Source organism: Podarcis pityusensis (assembly GCF_964106645.2).
Source record: "Podarcis pityusensis genome assembly, chromosome: 5".
Classification (NCBI taxonomy): Eukaryota; Metazoa; Chordata; class Lepidosauria; order Squamata; family Lacertidae; genus Podarcis; species Podarcis pityusensis.
Window position 1 is genome coordinate 34,304,421 of NC_138032.1, and position 14,015 is coordinate 34,318,435.

A 14,015-nucleotide genomic window follows, 5' to 3' on the forward strand; every position below is an offset into this window, starting at 1 on the left:
ACCATTTGCCTGAACACGAAAATGCAAAATTCATAGATAGAGAGCAAGGCAGTGCAAGCCCTGACTTAAAGATCCCAGTTTGCACTCTGCTGCCTACTTGCCAACCTTTCCCCCATGTTGAGTGGGGAAAGACTACAGGAGGCTTGGACCCTGCACACAGGCAACCCTGAAAAAGCAGGATCCCCATTTGCATGGAGGGTTCGTACAAGCCCACTACAACATTGTTGTTGTTGTTGTTGTTGTTGTTTAGTTGTGTCTGACTCTTCGTGACCCCATGGACCAGAGCACACCAGGCACGCCTGTCTTCCACTGCCTCCCGCAGTTTGGTCAAACTCATGCTGGTAGCTTCGAGAACACTGTCCAACCATCTCATCCTCTGTTGTCCCCTTCTCCTTGTGCCCTCCATCTTTCCCAACATCAGGGTCTTTTCTAGGGAGTCTTCTCTTCTCATGAGGTGGCCAAAGTATTGGAGCCTCAGCTTCAGGATCTGTCCTTCCAGTGAGCACTCAGGGCTGATTTCCTTCAGAATGGATAGGTTTGATCTTCTTGCAGTCCATGGGACTCTCAAGAGTCTCCTCCAGCACCATAATTCAAAAGCATCAATTCTTCGGCGATCAGCCTTCTTTATGGTCCAGCTCTCACCATGGCTTTAACTATACAGACCTTTGGTTAGCAAGGTGATGTCTCTACTTTTTAAGATGCTGTCTAGGTTTGTCATTGCTTTTCTCCCAAGAAGCAGGTGTCTTTTAATTTCATGGCTGCTGTCACCATCTGCAGTGATCATGGAGCCCAAGAAAGTAAAATCTCTCACTACCTCCATTTCTTCCCCTTCTATTTGCCAGGAGGTGATGGGACCACTACAACATAGGGAAGGTCAAATAATGAGCAGGAGGACCCACAAGCACAGAGTGTGGTATTGGGGCTTACAGGCACATTCCTGCCTTCATCCCATCCTCCAGTCCACGAATTTGGCTTCAGGTGTTCAAGCAAGTGCTGCTGTTCAGGATTTCAGCAACTCCATTTCAAAGTCCCTTCCAACAGTCAGTCAGCATTCCACAGTCATGGAGCATGCTCAGTGGGCTGTGGGGGGTGGGTCCCTCCTGAGGATTTCCCCTCTAATACTTTTTGTCCTTTTTTGTATTTCTTCAAACCTTGGGAATCTTCCATGCCTGCAACAGCACTCAAAGCCTTAACTTCTGAAATAGAGATTATTATATATTTATTGGTGGCAGCAGATGGTGGTGGCAGCAGATCTCTTAACAGGAAATTATCTGTATACTCATGGGATTATGATTTCCAGGATTCACTGAGATAAGCCAAAGCAGTTAAAATAGCAGCTGATTTAAGTTTGCAGTGTAAATCTGTCGATTTTTGGCATTTTCTTTTTGGGAGTGCCTTTATGGTAGCGTAATTCATTAGGCATTATGGCAGCTCTTAAGGGACTGAAAGGCAGGCTAAATGTGTGAAAATAAATCAATAAAAGCAAGATATAGGGACTAGCAATGGCTGTGGGAACAGAGTCTATTGTCCCATGACCTACAAAGAGCCTTGTGGCACCTTAAAGACTAAAAATAAGAAGTTTTATTGTGGAACAAGCTTTTGCAGAACAGAGTTCCTTTTGTCCAGTCCTGTACCTGATGACATGGACGCACCCACAAAAGTTCATGCCACAATAAATCTGTTAGTTGATAACGTGCCACACAACTCCTTGGTGGGGGGTTGTTGTTTTTACTGACAAGACCTTCCTGCTATGAAATGGCCTCCATTGGCTTCTACAGAATCCTTCCCCTACACGGCCATCTGTCAGAGAGACATCCATTCTGGTAGCAATAATAGTAAGCGAAGACAATAAACATTTTGGTTGGCTCTGAATCTATCTAGTGCAGATCAGTTTTGATGGATGGTTTTTGCTTCTAATCAGAACCTGCCCTGCCCTGCAAACAAGAGGCTCAGTTCAGGTGGCAGGTTCAGAGCTACTACCGAAGGAAAGCAAATTCTATTTTTACGATCACGGGGGATGTTCTGCTAAACATGCCAAAATGTCTCTGTTAGCAAACATGTATTGGGGGGGGGGGGGGACAGGACCTGAAAGGAATAGCAGGGGGTGGTGCTAGCCCAGAGCAAGGTAACAAGGTGTTCCCTTGTACTAACAGTGGGAGCACAGCATGCAGTTTGATGCTCTGTTCTGACTAATGGGAACTCAGCTGAGATTTAAATCCAGATACATACATTTGCTCAAATGGTCCCATCACACATTGCTAAGGTGAATTTGGCAACATTCCTTAAAAAGTAATATCCCAACCCCACAGGCAACTGAAATGCCACAAAGTAGCAAGGAAATTTCCAGGTTCTCCAGCTTTCTCAAAATTTTGACACATTCTGGGTTGGTTGTGATAAAGGAACTGCTTTACAGTGGATTTTCCCCCAACACACCACTATGGACCAACACGGATGCCTATGCTTTCTTTGGCAGTGGTATGTTGGTACAAAAGCTTAGAATATCATAAAAATGCTTTCATGCATTAAAATACATTTACAAATTTCTAATCTAGACATTAATTATATTAACACAGTGTGGGGGGGGCATAACTGCTGAATGGATCATTTTGGCATTTAGTAATAAATACTGCAGTGTCGGAAAGACACACTTTAAAATAAAGAGTACTGCTGGGGTTGATGACAGTGGTGAAGAACGAAGCCTGCATGCAGGTTTGGCTGAAATACTATACAAAGAACAAATTCCAAAGTGATCTATTCAGCGATTTAGGTAGCACACCTGTCACTAGATAATAGGTTGCGAAGTCAGCAGAAATCAGATCCATTTGCAACGAACCACCATTTAGTGACAATAGTATCCCAAAAAAACCTGTAATGAAAAAGATATAAAACATAATGATTCGTAATGTCCTTTTGGTTAATTATTCTTGAAGGACTTCAGCCCACAGAAGTTGCTTAGAATTAATCTGCAAGAGAACTGCTTAGACCAACATCAACACGAAATCTGCCTTCATAATCGTGATGACTAAGGAGCTGGTGATTTGAAAACTGATAGCTCTGACCTAGGGCTGTACAATAGTTTATGTTACAAACCTATGTCAGGATGAAGGAGAGAGCAAGAGCTGTATCAGCTTTTCTGTATGCGCTAGTCAGGTGCAGGGCAGGGGGAAATACAGAATTAAGCTCATCAGAAGGTGCCTCTGCAGTCACAGAAACCAAATTAGCTCGCAGACCGCCAGTTTCCGCAGCGTGCAAGGAAACTTCCTCATTTGGGTTTCTTCACTAATGAAAATGAGGTAAACAGGTTGGATAGGAGCACAGAAGCCCAAACTTTTACCACAGGAAGGAGCAAAACACCAAACACTAGACATGCTATGCCTTGTGTTTACCACAGACAAAGCCATTCTACTCCTCTTCATGCAATCCACACTGCATGAGGGCAGGAGTGACCCTGCTATCATGCTGCCAGTCCCACAGCCATCCACATGCAACCATAAATTTCTGCAACAGGGAACTTGTGGAAGCTCCTCCCATAATTTGGAAGAACACCACAAAACAATGCAATGCAAGGGTGTGTGGGGAGGGGGAGCTCAGACAAGCTGCATCTGCTGAAATTCCCTCTTCAGCACAGGTGTTAAAGCTGCTGGAGCCAAGCCCTGTTTTACACCTGGCCACTCTACCTGCAGCCCATTTCTGACCCCATCTATTGCCTTTCTGATCCTGGCCTGCCTGCACCAGGTCCCAGCTGCAGCTGAATAAGGCATTAAGAAGGAACTATATAACAACACAATCTATTTTATACAGTGCTGGGGTTGGTCATTTTACTGATGTTTCAGTCTGTACAGTATGGCATAGTTCTTCCTTGACAGTTTGCATAAAATTGTAGAGTTGGCCAGGACCACAAGAGTCATCTAGTCCTGAAAAGTGGGAATCTTCAACGCACTGAAGTCCTACTGTCAGAACTCTGTTGGCATTATAGGACATAACTATTGATTAAGGATGCTATAGGAAAATAAAACAGCAATAGAAGCAATCACCTTCATTTTAGCTTCTCTGAAAGGAATGTAAAACAGAGCCAATATTGATAGTGGATCCATTTTCTGTTGGTATTAGTATTTAGAATCAGATAATAACAACAGCAGCAGCAGCAGCAAAGAAGTGCCACGTGAATTAACCGACAGGAGTGAAAATGTGATAGCCCAGCAGAAATGAAAAGCAGGATTTCTAACCCGGGGGATTTGATAGGGGTTGCGGGGAGACAATTACTGCTAAAGATTTCACTTTTCCACTTTTTTTATACTTCTGCAAATATAAAATGAAGACATCACGATGTGCGATCAAGCCTTGACAATGCTGTTTTCTTAAAATTAAGTAGAAGAATTTTCAGGATGAAGCCAACAATGGCTTCCACCAAATATAACTTTCTATTCAGACTACTATTCGAAGTTCATGTCTTAGATCTATGAACTAGGGCTGGAGTTTGGTGCAATAAAAAAAGCTACGCACCATACATTTAAAGTGTAAAGTTAGGGCTTTTTTTTCAGCCGGAACTCACTCAAACTCAGTTTTGGCATCTCTCAGGTGACCACCATTGCCATTCTAAGAGAACGAGGGAGGCATTTGTGGTGAGTTCCAGCACCACTTTCTCTAGAAAAATAGCACTGTGTAAAGCCATTGTGACAACACACAGAAGTTTCACTTTGGTTTACTATGGATTAATCAGTCTGGAAAACCGAATACCTAAGATTCTGTACTCATAGCTGCTGGTGCAATTTAGGACCACACTCAACCAAAAAGTGCAAACTTAGAGGCGCAAAAAAAACCTCCACTCTTATTGTGAAAGACGGTCAAAAGTGTGTTAACTATATATGTGGTATTTTTTACTTTGGTTCCAATTCCCATGTACAAGATACCTGCCCATAGCATCCTTTCTAAATAAACCAATACTATACTCGTTCATTCTGAACTCAAGTACAAAGTTATCTCATAGGAAATGACTCTGTGATACCTGGTAATCGGTCCCAAGGCAGAGAGAGCGGGGCAGTTGTCAAGCTGAGCTGAAGAGAGTGTAATGCTGAGCTTAGCCACTACATTTTTTTTTTTTTATGTACTATGTGCAGTGAGCTAAGGTGCCCAAAAGCAAGTGTCTGTAGCCTCATTTTCAAGGTTTGACATGTTGTTGGGATACTTACAAAATGAGCTTTAAAGTATTTTTCTTTTTCAGTTTCCACTTCAATGTCATTTGCACTAGATGAAAGCACCATACACCTTGGTAACAATGCAAAAATGCAGGACTACCTGGCAGGGGAGCAACTGGGGCAGTTTTGCTTAACATTTTCATAAAAGGAAAAAAACGGTATTTTACAGTGTAAGATGACATGGAAGCTCAACATATAATTGTGACATATTGGGAGCTTTTCCTGACAACAGTGAAGTAAATATTTTACACAGTTGTGTGTAAAACAGGATATGTAATAGCTTGAGGTTTTTGTGGCTGCTCAAAGGAATGGTGTGAATTTAATAACAGGAAACATTATTTTTGAATTATTTTTGCTCCTGTGGCCTAACTTAAGCTGGCTGTAAAATGTATCCTTGGGAGGCTGGAAGGGAGGGGATCTGGTTATTTTTTCATGCCTGCTGCCCAGATGTAAAGAAGTCGAAACCAATCACAGAAATTTAGGGTGTGCCACGCACCCCACTTACACGTCTTTGTTTTCATAAGACCACCACAGCCAACCACAAATGAATAACCACACCCTAGGCCAACCCCAACCTCTCTCGCCACCAAAGGAACACAAGTGAACAGCAAAGAACCTGCACAAGCAATGCTGACACCAAACCCTACATATACAGTGGTGCCCCGCAAGACGAATGCCTCGCAAGACGAAAAACTCGCTAGACGAAAGAGTTTTCCGTTTTTTGAGTCGTTCTGCAAGACGAATTTCCCTATGGGCTTGCTTCGCAAGACGAAACGTCTTGCGAGTTCTTGCGAGTTTGTTTCCTTTTTCTTAAAGCTGCTAAGCCGCTAATAGCCGTGCTTCGCAAGACGAAAAAAACGCAAGACGAAGAGACTCACGGAACGGATTAATTTCATCTTGCGAGGCACCACTGTAGTAAGTAAAGCAGAAACATCACCACCCAACCCCACCCATCTTTCCCCCTTTTCTTCCTAATGCCTCAACAAATGAAACTGACTTGTAAAAATGTTACATGAGGGGGAAAATACGAGAGAGAGACATTGCACACACTTTTGTAAATCAAGAAAATCTTTAATAAAAAAGAAAGAAAGAAAGAAAGAGAAATTTAGGGTGTGAAGGGATCGTGAGGATCACCTTGTCCAACCCCCTGCAATGCAGGAATCTTTTGCTCAACATAGGGCTCGAATCCATGCTCTACTGATCACATTAAGATAAAATTATGACTGGCCCAGACCAAACAGTCCCAGTTACATACAGTCGTACCTCAGAAGTCAAATGGAATCCGTTCCGGAAGTCTGTTTGACTTCCGAAACGTTCGGAAACCAAAGCCCAGCTTCTGATTGGCTGCAGGAAACTCCTGGAGCATTTAGGAAGCCCCGTCAGACATTCAGCTTCCAAAAGAACATTTGAAAAACCAGAACAATCTCTTCCAGTTTTTGATCGTTTGGGAACTGGAACGTTTGACTCCCAAGGCGTTCGGGAGCTGAGGTACGACTGTAGTTTGTAAAAAGAGAAGGAAGAGGGAAAGCTACAAGGGTGAATTCTGTGACAGAGCAGGTGGCCTGTCCTTGACAGTTCCAACTACTGGGTGAGTGAACCTCACGTAACATTTCCAAGCAAGGTGGCACCGGATAATAATTTTCTGTGGCAAATGCTATAGGGCACGGGTGTCAAACACAAGGTCCGCGGGCCGAATCCGGCCCGCCAGACCTCGTCATATGGCCCGTGCCAGCCTTCACCTTTTATTCTCGCTTTTTTTTTTTTTTGACACAAAAAAGCTGCCTCTTCAGCGCACGCGTGGCAGCCTACAAGCCAGAGAACGTCTGCCCCCTAGCGGCGCCGGCCGTTCTACACAGGAAACCTCCACTTTACATGCATTCAGGAAACCTCCACTTGTTTTTATATTGAGCGCATGCCATCCCATGATGTGACAGATCCAACGGCTGCCTGAACCCTTCTCTCCTGTACTGTAAGTCCTACAGATACAACCGGCCCTTTGAGGGTGACCAAACTGCTGATGCAGCCCCCGATGAATTTGAGTTTGACACCCCTGCTATAGGGGAAGACGTAGGAGTGGTGTGAGAACAGGCCTTGGGGAGGAATCCTTCCTGAGTGAATAGTGAAAAAGACCAGCAGCAGACCATAGCCAGAAGACCTGTGAGACTGAGTCCCTAGAAGCAGAAAGGGAGCTCTGCCCAAAGGAGGTAGGAATTTGGAAGAGGGAATCAGGAGATGCACAACCTAATCTCTATTCCTTTATCCCCTTGCAAGAAAGAATGATCCATATAATCAGTGTCCTTCAAGAATGCTTTTAGCAGTCCCACCATGACCCTTTCCACCATCTTCCCCCAAAGGGGGTGTTTGCAGCTGGTCAATAGTTGTTCCAATCCAAAGGGTTTGCTGGGCTGACTAGTATACAGGGCTCAGCATGGAGCTCAATTGTGTACCCAAAGACAAGTGGGACGTTACACAGGTATATGTGCTCAAAATGTGGATCTGATAGACAAGTGGACAGCTACTGCGCCCCCATCACTTCTCTAGAGGTTTATGGGAAGAGGTTTCCACTGCCCTCTATTTCAGATTGCCAGGGCTTAATTTCAGCCGGAATTTACAGGAACTGAGTTCCGGCACCTTTTTAGCGTTATGGCACAGCATTCCAGAGGCATAAAAATAGAAGCACCCCTAAACATTTTGTGAATCTTTGTACTTTTGTCCATTTACTGTATTTATTTTTCCTGATTTAAACTACAGAATGATAGTACCCCTAAACATTTTTTAGGGGGGAGCACTGTGCTCCCCTCTAAAAAAGCTCAACAACTTTGGCTGGGTGCTCCCCTAAAGAAAGGTCCCTAAAAAGAATTTCCAGCACCGTTTTTTCCTAGAAAAAAATGCCCCAGCTATTGCTCTCACTGCTCTTATTCTATTGCTCTTGCTGCCCTCTGTATTAATATTGAAGGATCAACTTTGGGGAAAATTTATGATTTATACTGGGCAAAATCCTTGCCTTTTGAAGTTTTACTCAAGAACAGATGACAGTGCCTTTCTTTTGAATTCAAGCAGAAATCCCAGGCACAATTTCACATATACAAGTCCTATTAAAGTCAAGTAAAATTATCTGCTCCAAACTATGTCCAGAACAGCAGCCTTAAACATACTGAAAAATAATATCAGCAACATATTAAAATCCAAATGTGTCTCCCTCAAGTTTCAGCATATTTTTATAATTCACACTTTTCCCTGCCTAGCAACAGGAGATGCCAAATGCTTCTACTTGAAAACAAAATATCTGGAGCAGAACCCATGACAGAAAAATATCTGCTCATGTTGTTCTTTTATCATGGAATCTGCAAGTTAAATGAACACACTCTCCATTATATAACTTTTATCTATTCTGGAACAAATGCCACAGAGAAAACATATACAGATACTTGATAAAATATTTAAGGTGCAATCAAACCGGCAGCTCTCCTGTGCAAGCCCTACTCAAATGGATTGTGAGATGCACAACTGTTGCCGCTTCTCAGTGGATTGTGCCCACTGCTAATAAGAAAATAAAGAAACCATTAATTGCATTTCCAGACAAAACGTTGCACAGTGCAAACTCAAGAGGAGCACAAGATGTCACAACAGATGGCGAGAATATAAGGATCTTCAAGGGAAAAAACCAGCAGTATTGATTGCTAACATTATTATCTCAGCAGGCTGCTCTTTTCTACAGAGAACTGATGAACAAATGAAAACAGCATTCTGCAAATGAAAAGCAGGAGGAGTGACTGAGGGGCCAAACCTGATGCACTAGAAGTTGTTCCATCTCCAAGTCATCTCTACATGATACCGCTGAGATCCAAGTTCATTCAGTCTTGCTCCTGCTTGAATCTCCTTCAGCAACAACCTCAAGACCCCAACCTACTGGCAAACTGGGAAAACTTTTCAAGTTTTCCTCTGCAAAGTTTTCTATCCAAGATTTATATTGCCCACGTTTGGAAACTGAGTCCTCCAGTTAATTACCATTTCAGAAACAAAAACACGACCAACCTCGTTACCGTTTCCCCATCCCAAGAACAAAATCTTAATAAGCTAGAGGCAACTGGGAGAAAGTAACCTAATCAAAAACGGGGGGAAATTCAATTCCGAGGCACCAGTTGCTTGATCGTTTTGCGTTGATAGAACGCTCCAAGGAAATCCTCCATCTATTATTTGCAGTAAACATTACAAAACATTACCACACGTTATGCATGCAGGGTTTCTCTGTCGCTCAAGGGAAATGCCAGGATCCTGAAAACGGCAGGACCTTGGCGATTTCCCAGTGCAAAAGTATGGGAGCCGCGCGGAGATGGGATTGGGCAAGTCAAAGCTCCGGAGACGAATTCGAATTCGTCTCGCAATTGGAAGTGGCGCGGCAGGAGCGATGGGAAGAGCAGACTGGCACACCGCGAAGTCCATCCATCCGTGCGCGCCTACGAAGCTGCGCGCGGAGAGAGCGCCCTCCGCCCTGCCCGCTCCCCCCAAGCGCCAATCAGATGGGTATCCGGGCAGTGCGCGCGTGCAAGGACGGATCCACCGGAGTCGCTGCCTTTACTCACTTGGGAGCGCTCCTGGCGCCGCGTCCGACGCCACCGCCGCTACTGCTGGCCGCGGCCCAAAGCAGCCGTACGCGCGCCTCTCACTCTGTCTCTCTCCCTCCCGCTGCCGCCTTTGTTACCGCCCCGAAATCGCGGCATTTAAATGCCTCCCGCCCAGCCGTGGACGCTGGGCCGCCGCGCACTTCTGCACAAAGGCTTGGCCTCGCCAGCGACGAGCTGCTGCCCGCAGGAACGAAAGCGTGACCCCCATCGCATCAATCAAACGCGAGCCCAGCGAGGGGGAGAGAGGGAGGGAGGGAGGCAGGATTATGCAAAAACAAGCGAGCCCCGAGGGCACAGCCTCGTCCGAGGCAGACGGGAGGGGATGAATGGGAAGAAAAAAGAGAGAGAACAAACCAGGATCCGCGACGCGCCTCGTTGCGCGGCAGCTCCCTCCGCGCCCCAGTTGCGCGCAGGCTTTGTGCCGCGTCTCGGCGCCCCCTGGGAGGAGAGGGCGTGGGGACCACGACCCCCCTCGCCCCTGCCGCCCAGCCTCACATCCTCCCGCCCTTGGTTCCCACGCCCTCCCTGCCCAAAGCTTTCACCCCGCTAGCCTCCGGAGCCCGTTCCCACGTGGGGATGGATGGCGTCGCTGGCTCGTCCTACCGAAGGGGGCGCAAAGGCTGCAGCGGAGAGGGAGAGGCTGAGGAAGCGCGCCCCTGTTGCGGGTGGCCGCTTGCTGGGGATGGGTGGCCGGCTCGTGGGAAGGACTTGGAGAGAAGGCGAGGGAGCATTGGCCACCCGGCTCCTTTGGCGCATCGGAGCGCGGACTGGATCCAGCAGAAGCAGCTCTTGTCTCTCCTGGCCGCGCCAAACCGTGGCGCACGCACACTCCGCCGAGGCTGTTGGCGGAAGCGGCTACTGTGGCAGCAGCCCAGCCTTTGTCTGAAATTTCCCGTCAGGAGAGGCCGTAAGATGGTCTGCAAGATGCGGCGACCCCCCAAAGGAAGCTGGGTGGGCGGAGAGGCGCAATGGATCATAGAAAACAAACGTTTAGTTGCAGCGCCAGTTTACCCAAAGGGGGAAAAGAGAGCACCTTTGAGCACATACAAAGTGCACTCCCTTCGTGGCATAGCTACACGCACGCACTTGTTTAGAATGGGGCTTTCAAGTCCGAGGCTTTTCAGGCAGGCTTAGGCCCCAGCACCTGTCATTTTCGAATAGAAACACTGATGGGAAGGGAGAAAGGGGGGTGGGAATGTCTGCTCTGAAGGTTGAAGTTCGAAGCAAACCTAATGCAGGTGTTTCCCACAGAGTACCCATCCTCTACTACACATACAAGCCAGGACTCAGGAGCATACATAAATCCACAATTTCCTGCAATACCACACAAGCATTCTCATAGTCCATACTAGTGCAACTAGGACAGGGTCACTTGCCCTGGGGCGGTCGGACAGGGCTGCAAAATAGGGTAGATGAAAATGGATAGATAAAAAGCCAAGTAATACAGTGGTACCTCTGGTTAAGAACTTAATTCATTCTGGAGGTCCGTTCTTAACCTGAAACTGTTCTTAACCTGAGGTACTACTTTAGCTAATGGGGCCTCCCACTGCCACTGCGCCGCCAGAGCACGATTTCTGTTCTCATCCTGAAGCAAAGTTCTTAACCCGAGGTACTATTTCTGGGTTAGCGGAGTCTGTAACCTGAAGTGTCTGTAACCCGAGGTACCACTGTATGTGCTTGCTGGGAGCAGGGGCAGACTTTGGTATTATGGTGCCCTGAGTAAGGACAAAATTTGGCGCCTGAAATATTTATTTGGCATCCTCTCCCTCCTTTCCATTCTGCACATGCTCTCAAGTGTGCTATGTCATAGTTGCAGCAACTCAAGCACCTGCCCACACCACCCTAAATCTGGTGCTGCTGGGAGGCTTAAAGAGGGCAGCAGACCAGATTGAAAGCAGACCCTTTGCTGGCTTTCTGCCTGTAGCCTAACACAAGAAAGAATAACCAGCCATTGAATGTGACTGATGGAGGTAGAGAAAATCAGAGGTTATTTCTCTCTGTACCCTGCAGAAGGTTTGGGGGAGGAGGGGTTACTGTGCAGCTTCTGAGCTTGACTCAAGAAGGGCAGGAGCACTATTTGAATAGGAAAGCTACAAAGGTACTCTTAAAAGTACATAACATAAAGCTTGCTTGACATTCCCCCCCCCCCCCCCGATTCTAACAATTGTTCTCCTCTGGTCAACCCAGGGCTAATTCTGTTCTGTCTTTAAGAAAAAAGTTTATTGATATAGACACATGTTTCCAAGAAGGTAGAATCATAGAGTTGGAAGAGACCACAAGGGCCATCGAGTCCAACCCCCTGCCAAGCAGGAAACACCATCAGAGCACTCCTGACATATGGGTGTCAAACCTCTGCTTAAAGACCTCCAAAGAAGGATGGTCATTTTGAATTATTATGGTGCCCTGAGGAGGAAACAAAGAGTTGGAAGTTTGCCTCAGGCATATTCATTACCAGTTAGGGCACAGTGTGTTAGAACATGTAGCTGTATCCTTTTTCCCCCACCAGGCCCTTTGCTCCTCCCCACCTCCTCTTCTTGCTTCTTTCTTTCCTCATCTAGCCTAGTATTCCCCAGAAGAGGCCAATGTTGTGACTAGTGCACAATACTCCAGGGAAAGTCAGGAGGAGAAGGGGGCACTGCTTGCTTGCAAACACCAGCAGGGGAACAAAACAACACATTGTGCAAGGCCCAGTCTCTCAGAAAACTTGCATTGGCTTGCGTGCCCTGAGTTTTGGTTTTTGTGTGCTGTTCTATACCCCAAAGCAGGGTTGTTGTTTAGGAAAAAAGAGAGATTTCTTCAAGCTGTGTCTTAACTGCCCACGCTGTTGTCATTTAGGAGTTTTCTTTTGACAACAATAAATAAACACATAATACAAGGAAGAAACTAATTAAAATAATTTTAGAGTGCAAAATTATTTTAATGGGATAACATCACCTAAGCAGATGGATATTGCACCGGTATAGTGGAAGATGTGTCTCATTCCATGGTGTATTGGAATATAAGATTGCTCTGCCCAGCTGGAGATGTTTGACCACATAAAACTATAGAGCTGGTGTTCAGTATTTTGAAATAGGAGAGGTTTGTCCATGGTTCTCAAAGAGGCCATCCGCTCTGAAAGAAAAGATTGGTTCTTAAAAGAAGGCCTGTACTGATGAGAAGAGAACATCCTAGGCAAATGTAAACTTCTGCCAAGTAAAAGTTGTTTCCCAGCATAGAAAGCTAGCTGTCCAGTTACATTACTTTAGGGGAAAAGTAAGACAGTATCCTAACTGAAAGTATCATAATGGACTGGCATGTGCTCAAGGTTGCCTTAAATAACAGAAAGGCAACTACACTACATGATATGACTATAGGGTATATAAAAGCACGAGAAAGTAATTTGAGTAATTAAAATACACATATAAGTTTAATCACGTTATACAAAATACCTGCTTGAACTAAATTTCATATAGAAAATAAACACACTTTAGCTTTTCAAGTAGTCATTTGGAGTTTAGGGACACAGTATACTGAAGACCTTTGTACAGTCAATTCCCCAAACTGAAGATCTCATCAAAACTTATTAAAATAACTATTGCAGCAAATAGTTTAGAAAATGGTTATGGCGCATGGGTTTTCTCTGTACCTTATGAATATACTACTTCAGTTGATTTGTGATGCCTGCTTTGCATTCAGTTGATCCGAATAAGAATGGGAACTATAGTCATATCATGTACTGTAGTTGCCTTCCTGTTATCTAAGGCAATTTAGAGATGCTGTGCTCAAGAGTTAATTTATTCATCAGTGTGCTCTATTCAACTTTTTTCTCAAGACTGCAGTTTGCAAGAATGAGTTTGCTCATCAAACTTTCAGTGAGCAAAAGGGAAAAAAAAACTCTACTAGGAACATTTTTAGCTTTATTTCAGATTCATAGTACAATTTAAATTGTACTTGGAATATGAATTTCAAATACACATATTTTCATTACTGTCCAACTCAGGTTCTCAGCTGCTGCATTCTGTTTTCGCTTGACTTTTCCTGTTGCTGAGCAAAGTATGTATCCGAACAAAGGGGATGGAAGCAAAGTTCAAAGGTAGCTGAACTAAAAGGAAACCCACCCTCTCATTAAAAAAAACTCTCAAGTCAGCCAAACAAAGCAGTCATATTGTCCTTACAGGATATTTGGGCAAGTTTTTAGACCCAGACACAAACATAT

General features: G+C 45.1%; 1 protein-coding gene and 1 long non-coding RNA gene across 4 annotated transcripts in view; both read right to left on the bottom strand.

Moving 5' to 3' along the window:
• Window positions 1–10,299, bottom strand: part of ST6GAL1 (ST6 beta-galactoside alpha-2,6-sialyltransferase 1) — a 71,734-nt gene extending 61,435 nt beyond the window's left edge. Inside the window, exon 1 of one of the 3 annotated variants that reach the window (XM_081006958.1) lies at window positions 10,175–10,299. The gene's annotated coding sequence lies outside the window, so the exon portion shown is untranslated. Of the gene's footprint in view, window positions 1–8,982; window positions 9,188–9,778; window positions 9,985–10,174 lie in introns of those variants that run through there. The other 2 variants (XM_081006955.1, XM_081006957.1) reach the window with 2 other exon arrangements.
• Window positions 10,300–12,769: 2,470 nt separating this feature from the next.
• Window positions 12,770–14,015, bottom strand: part of LOC308477925 — a 35,184-nt gene continuing 33,938 nt past the window's right edge. Inside the window, exon 3 of the long non-coding RNA XR_013986756.1 lies at window positions 12,770–12,931. This is a non-coding gene — a long non-coding RNA (uncharacterized lncRNA). The remainder of the gene's footprint in view (window positions 12,932–14,015) is intronic.